The sequence below is a fragment of the Xiphophorus couchianus genome, chromosome 4, assembly GCF_001444195.1.
Source record: "Xiphophorus couchianus chromosome 4, X_couchianus-1.0, whole genome shotgun sequence".
Classification (NCBI taxonomy): Eukaryota; Metazoa; Chordata; class Actinopteri; order Cyprinodontiformes; family Poeciliidae; genus Xiphophorus; species Xiphophorus couchianus.
This window is the reverse complement of record NC_040231.1, coordinates 7132087-7146364: the sequence shown is the minus strand read 5'-3', so window position 1 is coordinate 7146364 and position 14278 is coordinate 7132087. Positions and strand designations below refer to the sequence as shown.

Sequence of the window (14278 nt, the reverse complement as noted above, 5' to 3'; positions counted from 1 at the left end):
TGTATCTCAATGAATGCCCTCTGTGCAAGCTTGTCCGTGTTTGGCTTACTCTCCAGGCATCTGCGCTGCCCATGCGTCTTATTTTCAGATTTGACCGCTTGAACTCTGTGTGTGTTTTAGCTAATTAGCAGATTTATTCTTGTACCAGCTCATAGCGCAAACAAAGGGGAACTTTAGTTTTGATTTAAACTTTCCTCAGGGGACCAGAGCCACAGAGTAGCAGTGACTCAGGCTAGAGTTCTGCAAAAATCTCCCTTTTTGCAGAATTGTGCACTGTTTACTTTTTAGTTTTTTTGCAGACATGTGCACAGAATATTTCACTTATTTATTTATTACAAGTGTGAAAAAACAAATAACATGAAATGTTCTTGATATAAAAAATAGTCCAAACTAAACCTAATTTTGGCTTAGTTTTTGTTCTGAATTGTATTTCTCCTTTTCAAACATGAATTACCAAACATGTAGAGGTGAATATTTTACTTTTCAGACAAAATTAAACTAAATCTAAGGCATACAGCGCATTTCAAAAAGTATTTATGCCCCTTGAATTGGACATTTTATGTGACAGACAAATAAAACTAAATTTTAATTGTAAAATAAAATTTATTTTATTTAGTAGATAGAAAGTTTAAGAATAATACGTCAATAAAACTCTATAAAGTGTGATATCTTTGGAGAAAATGGAGAAAATCTGAGAGTACCAACTGTTAGCTCTCAATAGGCTTTACCTGTTGACTTTGAATACATGAAAATACTCCGTCTTCCTACTGTCCAAAGCTTAAAACCGTTTTCTGCCTGTATCTCTCAAATTTTAGCAGCCGCCCTGTAAAAAGTGTTTTGAGTGTCTTGCAGTTTCATTCTCATCTGACCACAACTCAGATGAGTTGTCAGTCCCTCACATACCTTGTGGTAAATAGTAAACTCATGGATTTTTCCAATGTTTTTTTTTTTTCCAAAATTGACTGGATTTTTGCCACATTTAACAGGGGCAAAAAAGATGTAGCAAGATCTGGACTTAGTTTTAAAACCAAGCTCTGCTTTAACAATTATCTCCAACCTCTCAGGCTTGAACTCTGATCCATTTACAGAACTGTGTTATTTACACTGAGATCATGATTCATGCAGGTGTACTGTACTTAAGTAGGTGACTTTGATGGCAATTAGTTAAATTGAGTTTTATTTTAGAATATGTTATTAATAGCAGCATTCACCGACCAATCACAAATTACCATTATTCATCCAGACTGCGAGCTGTATCATCTGCACGCTGCACAATGATGACCAATCCACCACTATTTAAAAAAATGAACATAACCAATCCCTTTTGAGTATAAATCTAATGTTTTTAGACAGAGACACTTTTTTGTAGGGGCAGGTGTACCCTGACTCCCTAATGCTGGAGTAATTGTACATAATGGAGTTTTAAGGACAGCTGCTGATGCTGATTTAAGTGGGATTTAAGCAGAGATTTATAGGAAAAGGAAAATGAGCAGACAGGAGGAAAAGTTGAACTGGATGTGGGAGTGAATGAGAAAGCAAAAATAAGGCGAGTTTCTGGACGAATGCTTTAGTTTTATCCCAGAACAGGTAGGAAGCAAGATAAAAGGAAATCAAAGAAAGGAAAAAAATTATTGTACATTCATCTCACAAAAAAGGCATAGATCTTTTTTTTTAAAGATGAATTCATCCATAGTTTGGAGTGAAACGAAAGGCTGGCGCTTCTTGAGAATAGGAGGTTAGAGAGGGCACAAGCTGGATGACTAATTGGGGAGGATATGAAATGAGGCTTGACTCAATCTACACCCTTGAATCAACTCTGCCCTACAGTATGCATCAAATGGGTTCCCTAAGTGGTGCTTTTCCATTGATTATACCCTTTCAATGTTACGCTCCAGCTACTTGTTGGAAAATTTTGACAGAGGGGGGAAAAAAAGCAGAGGGAGCTAAAGGAGGTGGTTGAAGTATCGGTCAATACTTAATACTGAGCAAACTAGAAAAAACAGGAATTGCAGAATGTGAGTAATATCACATAAACAGACAGCGATGAAAGTGAGAGAGAGGACAAGGTGTGTAAAAAGTACGTCAGACTCGCCCGTAAATGCAGTGGTGCGTGGCACTTCGCCTCGTATGGCACTCAACTTTATGAGGTGTGGAGGGGCTGTCTCCCTCGCCTCTCTGCCTGTTTTAATGATACAGTTTAGATGGAAAAGCTGGAGCTTCGGTCGGCACCAAGGACTTCGCTTGCTCTGCTTCATGCAGCACAAAATCCCAGATGGGGAAAACATAAATATAAGCCATACTCAAACACACACACCCACGCATAGAAGTCGTCCTGATTATGAGCATGATGTGGGATTTATTTTGTTGCTGTTTTTCTTATGCAAACAAAAATCCTGTGCTTTTTTTTTTAATAAAATGTGTAAACACTGTAATTAAACAACATAGTGGGTTGATGTTTCTATATAATTGCTATTGAGCAAATGCAGATGCAAAGATGAGCAATGGGGCTGAACATGTGCAGCATTCACATCTAAAATTTCTATTAATGATCATAGGCAGAGCAACAGATGACACCAGGGAGCAAAAGGGAAGCAATCGAAGGGGTGAAACTGCCTGTCAGAACTGTGAAGCCTCCTCAGATCTGCCCCTTGTGCCTGACCACTCCACACGCTCAAGAGATGGTTTCTAACCACAGCCTACACCCATCACAACACCGTCTCAGAGGAGAACATGCAGTAATGCAATATTGATCTGACAATGAGTGAGTGTGTGTGTGACTCTGCATAGGTGAGTGTGTGTGTTTTTGGACGGGATGTTGGCAAATAATTGCGCTGTGTAAAAAAGTGAATGAGCTGTGTGAACGGCATTAGTATGTGTTGCTTGTGTGACTGTTGAGTCGGTTTGTGTGATGGAAGACAGCCACAGAAGTGTTGCATTAATAAGCAAAAGCTAAGGTGTTGGCCTTGGTGCTGTTTCAGACACAGGTCTGTCAGAGTCTTCATCTGCTGTGGCAGCACCGACTGAACGGAAACTCATTTCACCTTGCGTTCATTTGATTCCTACATTGCTCACTCTCTTTTCTGTGGCCATTTTTACACAAAATCCACAGCAAACACAACCTCTCCACTTCATCTTGACAGAATGGATACCTCATGCAGACCACTAAAATCTTAAAAGAGCGGCATCAGGAGAATTGATTTAAAAAAAAAGAAAAACAAAATCCCTTCCTTTATTTTTATCATAATTTGTTTAATTAGTAATTGCTGTATTTTCAAACTCATTAATTGGCGGAACAATCTCTTAGACCACAGACATTTGACCTTTGTTTATATAGTTTACAGATTTCTGCTAATTGTCATTCAGCTGTTATATAACTGGGTAAAGGTTTTCTGCCTGAATATTGATCAATATATCCAAAGTGTTTGCTTGGTCAAAACAGCCAAAGGGTAAAATCATTACTCCTTGCCATTAGTAGTGGAAAACATGTAACAAAGACTCAATATTTTATTTATTTAAATCATTCTGCAAGTAATAAACTCTGGCATAAAATGGTGAAATGGAAATAAACACAAGCTCCTGCAGTAAGTGTTCATGTCAAAGCTATTCATTTATTTATTTATTTTAATGTTTTCCTTTTAAAGTCTCTAAAATCTAGGGCACTATAGTGTAAAGGAAGAGAAATCTGCAGGTAAGAATAAGATTCTCTACATTCAGAATGTTAAGCCTCTGGTTTCCCTGAGAGCTTTTTCTTGTTTTCATGACACACTATTCCTTCATCTACAGAGGTAACAAAAACAAAAAACAAAAACATAATTGCAGTGTATATGTGAGAGATGTGACATGAATGACAAGGAATAAAGAAAATCAGAAGTAAAGAAATTCACTGTTTTTTCTCATTCATCACTTGCTAATCTTAACCTAATTATTGATTCCAGCTGCTTGCCTGTGAAAACTGAATTGTTTTTTCACAAATCGTGGTACATTTAATGTACACAATTTCTACACATATTATATATTTCTCTATGTCTATGAAATCATACTATTATCATACTCCCTTATTGTGGTTGCCAACTTCCACTCTTCAGGAGGACGGATTGTCTCACGCTGATGGTGGTAGTGTTAGGACAACCCTGAGAGCTTTTTATAAATTCTTGCAGTGTTTGGAGGTGCTTCCTTAGTACCCAATGAATTAATTTGTTAGAATGGTTAGAATGATGTAAAATATGGTTATCAAGTTTTCACTGAAATCAAACATTGCTTAATGTGTGACACACTTTCTAACGTTTTCCCTTGTCATTTAATTGTTAATAATCAAGTGTGTAAGCAATTACCCTGTAACAACTTGCATGTAGTGTTTCGGTCAGCTTTCAGAGTTCAACATAACATGTAAACAGATGTGATAAAACTAATTATAAACATTCTTGTAGGACCAGATAATGGACTTGTGTCTATAATTCTCTTATTACAGAGCTACAGTGAGACAGCAAGGAACAACACCAGTCTGGTTTAAATAATGCCTGTCTGATAGATACATCAGTATCTATTAGATATATTGGTGCTAACACTCGCAATACCAGAGTTAGTCATTAAGTATCACAGGGTGCTGTGTTTGAGCCATTTCTGTTTTATTATATGCATGTTTCTGCTTGGTATAATTATTTGACATAATGGGATCATTTTAATTTTCACACTGGTAATGCTCTGCCATATTTACCTTGATCAGTCTAATATAAGGTTTCTTTTTTAAACTCAGACATCTTTAGACCTATGTAATTTTGATGAGATAATAGTTTTATGCTAAGATGAACATGTGATAAAGAAGTGGCTTAAGTAAACAGATTGTTTTTTAAAAAAAATTATTTAACAGAACAGTCCATAGAAGTCAATCAATTAAATGTCACTTTTCTGGAGTAAACATTCAAGTCTCAGAGAAAACTCCAGGTCAAATTGTCAATCTGAATTGATTTGCCAATTCAGATATCCATTTCAAATTTTCATATTTCCATGTCTTCCATTGTTAAAGGTGTGGGTTATTTTTAATTGCATTGTCAGCACATTATTTTAGCTGAAGGACATACAAAGTACTCCGTTTCTCCTTTCAAATTTCTAAATTTTCATTCTAAATTAGAAACAGGCTCTGAAGCACTACCAGATTCCCTGCAAAAGCATGCATGAAACTAGTAGCTCACATTCCTTCATCACAAGTTGCATTAAATTTCACAAGCTAAGACTTCATGGGTTCTCTGTATTTCTTTAAGGCAAAGTTGCATGAAATGCTAGAAGCCATAGCTTTTTGGTGCCAAAAGATGAGACAGAGAGGATCTCTGGAGTCAAGCAGTTAAAAAGATACCTCACGAGGAGCGCTGCTTTGAGGTTAGAGACACAATCCACTTTGGTGCTACTTGTTTAGGATAGTTTACAGTTCCATCTCTTTGCAGTGACAGGTAGACATGAGAAACAAAGCAAGTAAGGAGAAAAGTTTCGCCTTATAGATCCAAGAGTGTTTTTGTACAAATACGTTTCACTTTATAGGTTTAAAATTCAAATTGTTTCCTGCAAGATGTGAGTTAAAAAGCTCTCCTATGCCCATTACACACAGATAGCATCATACTGTAGATGCACTGACTCACAGGAGTCCAGAAACAGGAGCTATTCTGAGCGCAATGAAACAGGCAGACTAACCAATAGAACCACCCACACACTAAGCATTTTTTTCATCACATGCCACATTCAGAAACACGTGCAAACACACACACCTTCCTCTTTCTGCCAGCCTACCCATCGTTCGTTAGTTGCTACATAAAGGGGAGGGGTGGGGGGTGATTTTACCGTGACACAGTCTGGCTCTAATTCACTGTTTCCACTGAGAGCCTGCATCCAAAAATACTTCTGCTTAACAAACTCCTCTGATTGCTGTTTGACTTTCTGTCTCCTCCCTTTCCTCCCGTCTTTAATCAGCATGTAAACAAGCGCAAGGTCATTTTCTTTCTTAAATGAAATGAGGGGAGATAAGAGGACCGAAGTGCAGTTAATCCTTTGGACACGCTGATGGAGAAGTTTGTCCGGTTGATGCTTGAGTGGTAATTATGCAGGAATGTTTCTGCTCTCACGGTCCAACTATCTATGGATGCATCATCCGTTTATCTCTTTCCCCCACTGCAAAGGTAAAGGGAAGGAAATAAATTGGAAAAGAAGAGGAATCTGGAAGAAAACTGAAGTGAGCTGGGTTACAGTTGAGCTACCACTACAGAGCCTTGTCAACACTTGTTTCTGATGCTGTGAAACTAGACTGAGACATCTTCTCACTAACTCCAGAACTCCTCTCTGTCCTTGATCATCTTACTCTAAGGGAAATATGAGCTAATTAACTCTATTTATACTATTTTTTATCAGTTTCAGCAGAAAAAAAAAATCAAATATTAATTTTTTTGTTGTTTTTATTCTTTCTCACTGTTGCAGCCGCCAAACAACCAGTTTTGATGCAGCGAAAAACTTTGATGCCTAATTGCTTGAGGAAATGTCGTTCTCTTTCAGCAAGCAGCTTCACTATGAGACAGCAGTTCAGCCTGAGTAAAAGTCTCAGAGCATCATTTCTGAAGGTGTGACAGCACAAGGGCCTCATTTCCATCCTTCTCCACTATTTATCAGCCTTCTCCTCTTTCCCAGTGAAGCAGCAATGTTAACAATGCTGTCCCCACATTTACCAGTTCTGCCTCATTACAGCCAAAGAAGTGGATAAATTAGTGCAGGAGAGCATGCACGGCAGAGTCCGACTCCACCTGTCAGCCACTGGGAGAGATAGTGAACATGTTGAACAGAGGTGGGGGGTGTGAAAGAACTGCTCAGCCTTCAACACATTTTTTGAGAAAATCCACTCATTAAAAGAAAACTCTTTTGCTTTTCAGAATTATTTCTTGAGGTTACTTTTTTTTTAAACAGTGCCTTACAAAAGTATTCATCCATTGCATTTTTGACATTTTGTCTTACTGCAGGCTCAAACTTTTATGTTTTTCGGGGGAATACCCCCCCGCCCCCAAAAAAAGATCCTGCAATTCTGAACTGAAAGGAAAGCAAAAATTATTTTCAAAATTTTTTACAGATTACAGTCTGAAAAGTTTTATGAAAGTATGTATTTCAACTCTCTACATCTCTATAGTAAAATCACCTATGTAGTTAATAGCTGAATACAGCTGTTCTGTGAAAGTTCTCAAAGGGTTTGTGCGCAACCATTAGTGCACAAACAGCATATTGAAGGCTGAAGAACACAGCAGACTACCACCAATAAAGTTGTGGAGAAGTTTAAAACAGATTTAGGACACAAAACATGAGCTAACTAACATGAGCCACCTGGGCTAAGAGAGCATTAGTCCAAGAAGAAACTAAAATATCTAAGGAACCCAGGAAGAACTACAGACATTGATAGCTGTTGACAATTAGTGCTGCTATAGTCTGTCATTCATGAAAGGTTCATGAAAAAGACATTGTTGAAAGAATCAAAATAGTAATCAGATTCATAATTGGCTATAATCCCTATTGGGAACCTCGCTAGCATTAGGAAGAAAATATTTTTGTCAGATTAGAACAAAATCCAACATTTTTATCTGCACACAAAATGCTATGTGTAACAGGACAACAATATACTGGCTTTGATTAAAACACATTTATGTTGCCCAATCAAATCCTAGACCTAAAATTAAATTACATTGCAAACTGCTTTGTGTTGGTCTGTCAGAAAAACACGTCATGAAAATCTTTTTTGTCATTACATAACAAAATGTAAATTATTTATGTACGGGGACACTAAAGCAAGGTGTTGAAAGAATATTAATGAGCAGACGATTTCTGACATTTTATCTGTCCTCCTCATCATTCGAGTTCTTCATTGTAAAGAAAATATTTCGGTACGTTATGAGTGTCACTGACACAAATTGTTAACAACTCTTTCTCTTTTCTTGGGTTTTACTTCATAAAAAACTATCCCTCCAAAAACCTCTGATAAAAAGACATTCAAGATCAAGAGGCAAAAATAGCCCAAGTTTTTGTCATTCTCTGAACAACAAAAGTCTGAGTCCCCACAGTCTTTAAAAAGCATTACTTCTCTTTCTCATCGGTCCAGCATCTCTGGCCTACAATCTTTATGGGCTGGTTAAAACAACCATCTACGTTTGCGCTTCCTCCACATTCAGCAGTAAAACAGACAGGAGTTCTGTGATGTCCAGCCGCCTTGCCTCCCAGGCTCAACACTATGCTTTATGGAGGACTGAGAAATCAAATCAGATGTGGGAAAATTAATTTTTGTATGAAATTAAGAGCCACCAGCCAAATAAAGGAACACAATGCTGAGTGCATCCCTCAATCGTGATTCCATTCACTCTCTAATCAGCAGGATGGCCAAGCACAAGCCGGTAGCATAGTGAAAGCTCTCAGCCCACAGGGGATAAGAAAAACAATGGCCCTTTTTAATTTCTTTTCTAAAGCGAGCGGCTGAAAGAAAATGATATAGACGTAATTGGCGGATGAGTAGAGCAGAGCAGCCTTGAAAGAGGTGCAGCGTCCAACGCACAGACACCTTTTCACTTTTCTCTCATGGTGGCAATGACTAAGGAGAACTGAGGTTTTACAAACCTCCATCAAGGACAAAGTCTATCAAATATGTCTATGAGTGGACCTATTTGGTGTTGTTACATTACTATGTTCTCTAATAACATGAATCTGCAACAAAGAAAAAACATATTCAGATCATAATTTGTATTTAAAAGGTTTGGATGTCAGACTATAAAAGTCAGTATTGTCACACTAAATACAATGTAAAGTACTCCTAAGACCTTATCAGTTTGTAGACTTATAACTGCAAGTTTCAATGTATTTTATTGAGATTTTATGTGATAAATCAGAACAAGCAGGCTGTGGAAAGAATACAATAAATGGCTTTTATTTTCTTTTACCTATAAATATTATAAACAAACTTTTAAATTAATTTTTGTTGTAACTATAGTCAGTTTCACTTTTCATTGCAATTGCATCTGCATATTTTTGGGGAATTTATTTGTACCACCGGTGCATATATAGAGACTGAAGCTCGTCCAATGATTCTTAGTAAAATAGCATAGGCTCAGTTAGTTTGGCTAGAGAGCATCAATCAAGTGTTGTTATTCTCAATTTAATTTAAGCCTGGACTTTGACTGGACCATTCTTATACAAGCCTTTTGCGGCTTCAAACCGTTTTTCTTCCAGTAGTCCCCTGTAATTAGCTCCACACATTTTTCTATCAGCTCTCACATGACTCCCTGTCCCTGGTGGAGAAATAAAAATTACATTTTGGTCTCCTTTTAAAAAGTGACTCCTTCCTTTGTGCAATTTGTTATATATGTTTTATATGATGGATTGAGCGTTACTCATTGAAATTTAGAAAGTTTGAGATCTATAATCTAATTCTCCTTCCAAGTACAGTTTTAGTAACAACGGCTCTAACTTGCTTTCACAAAAACTCTCTTTGAAGCACTGTAAAGTTTTGTATTGTAAAAATGCTGTTTGAATAAAGGTGCAAAAGCTTAAATTTTTTTTTGTTTTGCTTGGTTTTTTCTTTGTTTGTTTGTTTTCTCAGTTATAGTCACTATCCTTCCCATCTGAGCCAGTCTAGATTTGAAATAATACAAGTGAAAATGCTGGTCTTTTATTTTCAATGTGCACCGAGGCAAACACACAGTCTATGTTTGCGGTGTGATGAAGGGAGAGAAAGTCAACAACACGGATGCACTGATCCATGGCCCCCATGGCTTGCGCTCAGTGATACATAATACTCGTATTGCACAATCTTACCCCGTCCCACTTTTTGGGGAGCATACACTGAAGTCATTTTCTGCGCTTTTAAAGCTGAGACAGAAAAGAAACAAATGTTTGAAAGCAAAGCATTTTGTCAAGCACTTTGGTCAAAACTCGAGCTGTCAAGGTTACCCTTTCAAGACTGAAGAGACACACTTCAGAAAAAAAGATTTTGTAAGTTTTTTGTTGCTTATCTTTAGCACAGCTGCACTCAAGTGCCTCTTCATCAATACTGGGGTGAGGCACTGCCAGTACTCGTCCTCAGAAACCAAGAATGTGAATCCATCAACAGACACCTTTATGTAAATGGCAAGAATAGAAGACGAGCGCTACCATCCGTGGGGATATGGTGAGGCAGAGGAAGAGCTAGGAGGAAGGTTAGAAAGACAAACACAGTGAAGTGAATGAGAGACAAAGATAGGCTGAATGTTTTATTTATTAATTTCTTAGCTTTTTTCTAGAAATGTTTAATCGGCTTTTGGGCCACTGTAGCACCCAATTAGCATGCCTGTTACATGCAAACACAAAGAACTAATTGGCCTGTGAGGGAGTAAGCAGCGCGGCCCTGAAAGGAGAGATGAGAATTCATTTGAAGATCTGTAGCTCCAATAGTGCCATGTTGGGAGGCTATTTGGCAAATGGTTGTAAATAACATTATGCAGCTGCAATTGCAAATATTATTTTTACTTTCTTCCACTCTTTATTGCCAGATGGCATTACAAACAAGAAAATAGCACCGCAATAAAGTTTATGGGCTATCAAAGAAAAGCAGCTGGTCATCAGATTTTTTTTTCTTTGATCAACAACTGACATCGGTGCACAATTGTCTCGTAATAAAGCAATGGTAATGATTTGCTCAAATGATCTCTAAATATGGATGTAAATACTCAACATGTCAATCAGTGCCTGAGAAATGACATCCTTATCTGTCCCATCAATGTGAGCATGTTGTAGAGAGTTTGAGAATATGCTGTAAGCAAGAGTTTTAATTTTTAATTATATTAACTGTGCAAACCGTAGCAGAAAAATCTGATATAAAGAGCTCATTGTGCTCCTGATGGGCAATGGATCAAACAAACGTAACGCTTTCTCCAACCACAACAGGCAGACAAAGAATCCCTGCAAGCAACTCAAGTGCAAAACAGTGTTTAAAAATGTTGTAAGAACATCTCTCAATGAGGTCGAAATATGATATCAAATGGTTTTTGACTCAAAAAAAATTTTTTAAAAATCCTTGACTACTGAAGCCCAACACTTTGGAGCTGGCGAGATCCACATCTATTGTGGAAGAATCTTTTGACAGGCACATTAGAGCAGGCTCTGCAATCCTTTCAGATGATGATAAAAACTGAACACTTTTTGACTGCATGGAAAATTCTATGTGGCAGAAGACACTGTGCATCAACACCCTGAACACACCATCCTCATCCTACTATGTCTCAACAATGAGACATAGTAGTGGCAACACCATGCAGTGGGCATTTGTCTGTTCAGCAGGAAGTGAGAAACTGGTCAGAGTTTCTCACTCCCTCTTGCTAGAGGAGAAAACTACGGAGGTTTTCCAATTTATGAAAAGGGTGTCTGGGCTCTCCCTTATAGATAGGGTGAGAAGCTCAGTCATCCGGGAGGGACTCAGAGTAGAGCTGCTGCTCCTTCACGTCCAGAGGAGCCGCATTTCCAATGTTTAATTTTATAGTAAGACAATTGAAACTGCAGCATTTTCTATTTTACTCCTGCAGTTTAATTCATTAGCAATCTTTAGTCTTTCACAGTTTTTGCAACAGATGAAATGTGGCGTAAGTAGATAGCTACCATGCCACCAGCACTACTACAACCACTTGAAATACTGACTGGATAAATTTCTTTTCAGAAATGAGCAATGTAATGTTCTTCATTAACAACAGAGCACTTGATTTGAGAGTCCCTTGCTGTCGGCTACATATAGAATGTTGATGTAGATGATTGCCATGAAATATGAGACTTGCAGTTTTTAGCATTCAGACTTGTCACTTTTCCAACAATAGCTCAGAGTTTTAGGACTAGAAACAATATACCAGACACTGCATATATATATACAGTATATATATATATATATATATATATATATATATACGTATATACACAAAACTGTTGCTCAGCTTGAACATCTCCTTTATTACTATTTATAAAAAAAGAGACTCTCCTCCCATGCTCTTCATTTTGGGACTACATAAAACAAAACTTTTTTTCCCATCTTGGAAAAAGTACATCTTGTTCTTTTTCTTGGGCTTGACTTTGTTATGTGTTCAGTCAAAAATGGCCCTTGCGTAATCACATTTTGGAGCTGTGTGAAGTATCCTTTGTTTTTAGCCAATAGTTGGTCCCACAATTCATGAAAAACACTCAATATCTCAACTTTGTGTTTTCATTTTCTTGGATCAGGCTGAGTTCTGTTATATTTTACTTTCTACAGAGCATCATGTTTGTTGTTGCTTTCATGGATTATGTTACATTATAGTTAGAAATTCATTACATAGACAGACTGTACACATGATGTATCTTGACTCCCTTTGAAAAAATATCTGATTTGCAACAAAAACTGTGAAAAATGTATCAGGAGCATTTGAGTTGTTGAGTCTAAATAACTAATTACTTTGATAAACAAAATAGCTAAAAATGTAAAGTATCAAATAATCTCATTGTAGTAACAGTCAAAATATTAAATACAAAAAGCAGCCTTAATGTGTCTTAATGCTTATAGTCACCACTAAATTTCCATCTTATTGTTTCTCTCTCTGAGAAATGTACTAGCTTATTAATTTGGGCACACCGTCTTCACCACTAGGCTGAAGTTAATTAGAGGACTTTAAAGAAAACTGTTGCAGAAGTTGTAATAGAAATCCTACCACTAGCCAACACTTTGGTGATCTAACTACACAAGTATGTTTTTGAGCTGTGGATGAAATAAAATTTACATAGCAACCAAAATGGAAATAGAAAAAACTGAGTTCACTGAGGAAATGTTCTAGTTGTTCGTCCAACAAAGGAACACTGTGTGACTTGTGCTTTCTGATGAAGATAATGCCCAGTCATTTGCTTTACACCAATGTTATCAAAGATACAGTTTTGTTTCTTGTCTGTGAGGAATGTGTTCTTATCTGAAAACTATCTCTGTGCTGTGGAATTTTATTTTGCAGCTTTGAATTGTAGCTAGAATTTAACATTTCAATTTTGGTGTTTTGAAGTTACACAAATGAGATTCACTTATGTTGTGGAAATAAATTATTGAAATGCAGTGGTTATCCATCTTGATAACACCATAGTGTGCATAGTGATCTGGATAGAACTTTAACTGAAACCTAAAATTTCTAGTCCAGCAGACTATAACTGGTTTCAACTTCTCCCACAAATACTTAAAAACACAACAAAATTTCTAACCAACATTGCTTAGTGACTGACACATTTAGATAAACAATGACACTCCAACTGCACACACATTTTGCAATCACTTGTGTAAAAACAGTACTTTTGGCAAAGTGTCTGTTATTTTTGAATCATTTTTTCTCTTAAGAAAAAGTCAAACTTTTCTTTAAATGCCACACGTCACATTGGAATAAAATGTGCATTTGGTTACCTGACAATCACACTGCCACAAGTGGGCTACACAATCATGTCTGCAACACTGGGTGGAGAAGCCGCCAAAATGGCAGTATTATGTGACTGAGTATCTCAAACCATTAGGCCATGACAGTGACAATGAGGCTTGTCCAGAAGTGTCACCTCTCCCAGTCTTTGTCTGTCTCTGCCTTTCTTCAGCTCCCCCTTGTCATGATCTGTGTCTTTCTGTGTTTATTTAGAGTTTTCTGTCCCCTTAAGTCTCTTCGTTGTCCTGTCCTCCCCTTGATTGTTCCCAGGTGTGTCTCGTTTCTATGATTACCCTCCCATGTATTTAACTCCTTCAGGCAGTAATTCAATCATGCCTTGATAATTCCCCCCATGTGAGAAATGAAACCTCCTCCAATACATTGAGGACAGATAGACAGCAGAGCCTCATATTCATTCCAGATTGAGGACCCCCTTCTGGGTGGGCTAAAGAACCTACTACAGAGTATGTTTTACTTATGTCATTTTAAGAAGCCATTACTTTAATTGAAAAAGTTACCTGTTGCCACAGGCCAGTGAAGGAAAAAAAAAAAAAAACGTAAGAAAAACAAGGGCAGGTATTAAAACAAAAAACACCAGATGGAGATATGCATGGTGAAAATGATTGTTTATACTTACTGTTTGATTATATGTGATAATAGAAACAGGATTCCTCAAGGCAATTAGTGTCAGCAGCAGCCATATTGCAATAGGACAAGGGAAGGGCAGCACGGCCTGTTATGAAGGAGCGCTTATCAAATATCTCTGGCGGAGTGATTAGTGTAATAAGACACTGCAAGGTGAGATAGGCCACTCAGTATTATAGTTTGCCTGT

At 37.4% G+C, this 14278-nt stretch overlaps 1 protein-coding gene across 9 annotated transcripts in view; it reads right to left on the bottom strand.

Moving 5' to 3' along the window:
• The window catches only part of celf6 (CUGBP Elav-like family member 6), a 159752-nt gene that overhangs the window by 134866 nt on the left and 10608 nt on the right, over nt 1–14278 (bottom strand). The gene's annotated exons all lie outside the window — the stretch shown is intronic.